This window comes from Pteropus vampyrus, unplaced genomic scaffold (genome assembly GCF_000151845.1).
Source record: "Pteropus vampyrus isolate Shadow unplaced genomic scaffold, Pvam_2.0 Scaffold367, whole genome shotgun sequence".
In the NCBI taxonomy this organism is placed as follows: Eukaryota; Metazoa; Chordata; class Mammalia; order Chiroptera; family Pteropodidae; genus Pteropus; species Pteropus vampyrus.
In genome coordinates, this window is record NW_011889148.1 from 1,038,124 (window position 1) to 1,043,868 (window position 5,745).

Genomic DNA, 5,745 nt, shown 5'->3' on the forward strand with positions numbered 1-5,745 from the left:
AACTGAGGTTCCGAGAGATTAAGGGTCTTTCCTAAAGCCAGACAACTGGGACGTGTTGAAGCTGGGACTCCAATCCTGGCCATTTGGTCTACTGGCCTCCGGTGCCCACATTCAAAGCCACAGCCTCCTACAGCCTCCCAGGGGACTGACACAGCAGTAAACAGACCTGTCTCTGGCACGGTCAGGGCATCATAAGATGCCTGTATATCATAGACAGGCTGGATAGCTCTGAGACACACAAAAATATCTCTGGACCCGCCCAATGTTCTTCCAGTTCTGAGCTGCAGAGGGTCCGGCTGTCTGGAGGCGACAGCTGTCACAGGGCTGGTTTGTGTCTTTACTTCTCATCCTTAGCCCCTTCTTTCATATTAATTAATGACCAGGAATATAAACGAGGTCGTTAAGAGCTTTTTCGTGGCTGAGGGAAACGTTCTGAAGAGAAAGTGATGAGGGAAAAGTAACGTGACTCCTAAACTGCCTGAATTTTCCAAAGAAAAGGACACAGAAGAGAGGGGTGGAGAAAGAGGGAAGAAGGAAAGCAAAGAGAGAAGAAAAAGATTTAAATAAAGGTTGGAAAGGGAAAGAGAAAGAAACAGAAAGGAGATTTTGCTGATTTTGCTGATTTTGGTGTGATCTCGATTAAAAGATTTGCAGCCAGCCCTGCGGTTGGCCCAGGGGAGCAAGTAGCTTGGGGTGTGAGAAGGGGGCTTGGGAGGGCACCCCTGTCCCTCTGGACCCTTCCCACTCTGCAGCCTGGAGCTAGAGCTTCTAGAACCTTCTGCTACCCAGGGGCCAAGGTGACATTCCCTGTTCTCCTGGCGCCCAGAAGAGGGCTGGGTAAGGCTGCACTTGGGCTTCAGACGGACAAGGGGACGGCACTGTTGGAAGGGCAAACCCCATCTCTCCTCGTCCCCACCCTACGCTGTTGGCACAGATGGCAGAGTCTGGCTCCGGCTGATTCCTGGGCAGGAATTGGGTCAGGGGCTTGGAATGCTGTGTCCAGACCTGCATGTAGCTGAGCCCCACTGATGGGTCTGGCTACAGCAGGAGAAGGACAGGGAGATGGGCCAGGAAGGGCGTGGGAAGGGGTAGCTGTGCTAGGGTCATCCTGGGGGCCTCAAAGAAGTGCTGGCCCCCTGCAGGGCCAGAAGGGAGAGAAGAGCCCTCCACTTGGAAGGCTGAGGTGAAGGTGACCCACAGGGCTGTGGATGCAATAGTTTGGGGACCAAATAAAATGAAAACTTGACATTCATTGACGCTTTTCTAGCTGGTACTCACGGCACTTCTGTTCTGGTTGGAGTCATGGTCTCTCCTCCTGCCCTGACCCCTCATACACTGGGCACAGAGTGTCCCCGTCCTGGGGCATGGTATGTGGGAACAGAGCCTGGCCGTCACACCTACCGGGGTGACCTTGGGCCAGTCACACCCCGCCTCTGGGTCTCAGCTTCCTCTCCGGCCGTGGGGAGAAGAGCTTGCATTGTGGGGTCAGCTGAGGCCTGCAGCCCTGAGCAGACCCCCTGGTAACATCCAGCAACCCTGGCCCAAGCTCAGAAGCCTAAAGTCCCGGCGCCTGAGGGAAGCCGGAGCTTGTAACCAGCATCAAAGTCTGGGATTAGTGATGTTGGGAGGGGCTTTTTAGAATCTTTAGAGTCTGGACAAAAGGCTTAAATTAAACTCCCAGCAGCTGTGAGGCCCTGGACACAAGCAGCCAGAGGCCTGCCAGCACCGCCCCATTGCAAAGGCCCACCCTGGGGCTTTGACCTGGGACCCTCTGGTGGGGTCAAGCAAGGTGGCCTGGGTTCCACTCTCCCTTCTCCCCAAGGCTGGCTCACCCCTTAACCAGAGCAGAAACTTCCGGAGTAACTAATTCCTGGCCACAACCCAAATATTCACTGTCAGAGGCTCTGATGTAAAGAGTGGCAAGCAGGCCTGGTCACAACCCGCTCTGCCCAGGTCGGGGCCTCAGTCTCCCCACCTGGGCAAGGGGAAGACCCTCGCCCCCAGGGATGGAGAAGGTCAAACGGTGCAGCACATGAAAGTGGCCAGGAAACAGGGCAGGGACCACAAGTACCCGCTGTTTTTATGGTTGAGGCTTTAAAGCAATAGGACCCATGAAGGCGTGAGAACCCTTTAATGGTTTGCTGCCATGAGCCCTCCAGCTGGAGGTGTTTCCTCAGGTTTCTTAGGACCCCTTTGGATCCCAGGGGTACAGCAGATCAGAAAGATAAGTTTCCACATAAACTCACTGGGCATTGCAAGGAGCGGGGTAGAGTACCCTGCGGGCCAAGGAGCAGCCCCGGGCAAGTCCCCATTTCCTCAGGTGGCCCCAGGCTGGTTCGAGCAGGCAGTTACGAGGCCTGCCGCAGGCTAAGGGTCGTGTGATGTTGGTGATGTTTGGGAGACCCTGAAACTTTGAGGATAGATTATTATATGCATGTGTACACGTGCGTAATATACATACACACATATGTAGTCTTTCCGAGCACTATCTCCCCGGGGCTTTACTCAGACCTTACAAAACACCTGGAAGCTGCTGCTAGTCCCACGAAGGAGGGCTGGGCATGACGTCAGGACACGCCGCTTCTCGTCTCTTCCTTGTCGCTTGCTCCCTGGTGTGCCTCCATTTCCTCATCTCTAGAATGGGAGCAATACCTTTATCCCAGATTGATCACATGGCTCGAACTAACAACGGAAGTGAGAGCATGAATTACCCGCAAGGGGAGGCATCATGGCTGTGGTTCTTCGAGCACTCGTAGTCCTGTCTGCAGGTCTGAGCTAGCGCTGTGCCTGGGAGCTAAGCTGAACAGTCCACACTCATACCTAAAAGGTACAAGGGGACCCTAAGTGAAATAGTTACATAGCCCTTACTAAGAGCTCGGCGCTGTTAAATGAACTAAGTGCTCACTTAACATCCACTACCTCGCTGGTTGGTGGTCACCTTGTAGGTAAATTCAAACCCTGGAGCAGAGGGGACCGAGCTGTGGGTCCTTGCAGGTCATGTCAGTAGCAACGGAGGAGGCAGCCAGAGGGGTCTCGGGGAGTGCAGGGTCTGGAAGTGGCAGGCAACTCCAGGCTGCCCCGGGCCGGCTTTGGGAGGGTGTGGAGATCTCATTCCTGACCCTGAGCAGGGCTCTGCAGGGTCCTGCGGGCTGCCCAGGGCGAGCGGGAGACTGACAGCAACATCTTGCATCCTGACCACAGCTCTCAGAGGAGGCTGGCTTGCTGTCGCCTCCACTCTCGCTCTTTTTAAGTGGAGGAGAGTGTGAGAGAATCAAACTCTCTCTGAAGGGGTCTCCTAGGAAACTGCCAGCTGGGAATGAGTTCCAAGTGGGCAGCGTCTAAGCAGGAACAGGTCAGAGCAGAGAATCACAGCATCTTGGGAGCCACGGAATATCAGCAGGGGGTCACGGGCCACGGGCTGGGTGCCGAGTGCCCTGCTCTGCGTTTACAAACCTTACCGTGTTTCACCTGACAACCCCCCAGGGCCATACGCTCTTATTATCTCCATTTCACAGATGGGCAGAGTGAGGCACAGAAGGTGAGAGTAACCTGCTTTCCATCGCACGGCCAGTAGGTGGCAGAACCAGTGGGGAACCCAGGCAGTCAGACACCAGCGGCCACGCTATCTATGACGCTCAGTAATCTTCTCAATGACAGCTGTGCTTCCAAGGTTTGACCCTATCATTCATTCACCTGTCCATCCAGCATGTATTAAACATCTGCTGTGTACCTTGGGTCATGTCCTGCGGCTATGCCGTGAATGCGACAGTCTTGCTCTTCAGAAGTTTCCCTACTCTATGGGGAGGTAGGCCCAGAGCAGACAGTTAAAGCAACAGAATGTGAGGGGTGCCCTTGGAGGCAGCTCAGGACGCCCCAGACATCCAGTCAGGGGGGCTTCCTGGTGGAGGAGATGCATGAACTGTGTCTGTGAGGGTGACTAGCCAGGCATGGAGGCAGGGAAGAGAAGGAAAAGGGAGGCAAGGCAAGGGACAGTAGATGAGCAGTGATACTGGCTCCATCTGCAAACCGCCCGAGGACGGGGCGTGGCTTGGCAGGGTCACACTCCTGACCCAAGTCCTTGGCTGAGGGGGAGCTTGGTGCGCTGGAGGATGGCTGCCGGTCCCCTCCCTGTCCCCCTGCCCTCCCAGCCTTGTCTCCCTCCCCCAGTTTTTTTGATAAGACTTCCAGGGAGTCATTTCTCCCACTGTAGCCCCCCAGCCAGCCACAGAGACCTCGCCTCATCCACTGGCGCCAGACCCCACTGCCAGCTCCCCGGTGAGCCTGGATTTCTGGGGAGGGGAAGGAAGGACCACTCCTTCAAATGCCATTATTTAGTCCTCGCCGCAGCCCGGCAGGGGGCCGTGTGTCTCCGCCCATTTCTCAGATGCGAGAGCCGAGGCCCCACTTAGAGGAGCGCTGTTCCGAGCACTTTTGCTCGTCACGGCCACCGTTATCCCCATTTTACAGATGCCGCCTGGGAGGGGCGGGGTCTCCCCTGGAGCCCCTGTCGGGGTGCTGCAAGGGAGGCGAAAGAGGAGCCCCTGGAGGCCCCAGTCTCGCCTGCTCCCACTGGCCGGAGCTCCGCTCCTCCTGCAGGCCTGGGCTGGGCGAGGCCCTCCACGCTCCCGCTTTCCCTGGGAAAGGCTATTTTTCGTTCCAGTCGGCCTCCCGGAGGGCCCCTTGAGACTGCTGGCCTCTCTCCAGGTTCAGGCCTAGAACTTGGCCCAGCTCCCAGGCAGAGGCTGCAGAAATCAAGCCGTGCAGCATGAAGATGGGGGAAACTGAGGCCAAAAGAGGGGCAGGCCATCGCCCAGGATCTCTACCCCCCAACCCACCCTCACCTTGCCATGACATAGCTGCTCCTATTAGGCCCATTTTACAGGTGGAAAAATTGAGATTCTAAGAGGTCGCACAGCTAATAACTGGCAAAGGTGATTTGAAAGTGTCACACTGACCCTACAGGCTGTTCCCTCCTGCCCCCTCATGCTAAGGCTGAACTGCCCCACCTGCCCCTGGGGAGAGGTCTCCAGAGTCCCTGGCAGGCATCCCCAGCCTATCGTTGCATAGGCCTAGTGATGGGGAGCCCCCTCCCGAAGTGGCTTGGTATCGCACGAGGCCCAGCACTAAGCCTGTGCACACTCGAACCCTTTCGATTCTACTACCGACCCCTAATAACAACACTTACTAGATTCTAAAGATGGGCAACTTACTCAAGGACCCTCAAAACTGGGGATCTCAGTGGGGAAAGCGAGAGATGGGGTAGGGGGGTTCTCCTTCTCAATGGCAGAGACCCTCTCCCTTCAGCTTCCTTCAAAATCAACCCCCCACCTTGCCCATCTGCGTGGGCCGAGAACGAGAACCTGATGCAGTGCCCACCGCACAGGTGCAGACCGGGTGGCCGGGCGGGGTGAGGACGGCACTATTAACCCCGCCTGCTCAGGTCTCACGTGTGCGCCCGCCACTTAGATCGGTGTTCCTGGAATCCCCAGAAGGAGCGCTGGATTTGAGTTAGGAAGCCTGGCCTCCGAATCCCAACTTTCCAGCTCTGTCTTCCTGCCAACCCTTCCCTCCCCTCCCTGAACCTCAACTGCTTCATCTGTGAAATGGGAACAAGTCCTTGTGGAAGGAGCAGAGGTGTTTGAGAATTAATAAGTTAATTCAACAAAAAACTTCTTCCCTTCTAGGGCTACTGTCAGGGCAATAGCATGAAGTCATTGACAAATAGAAAAAGCTCTGGATACCATC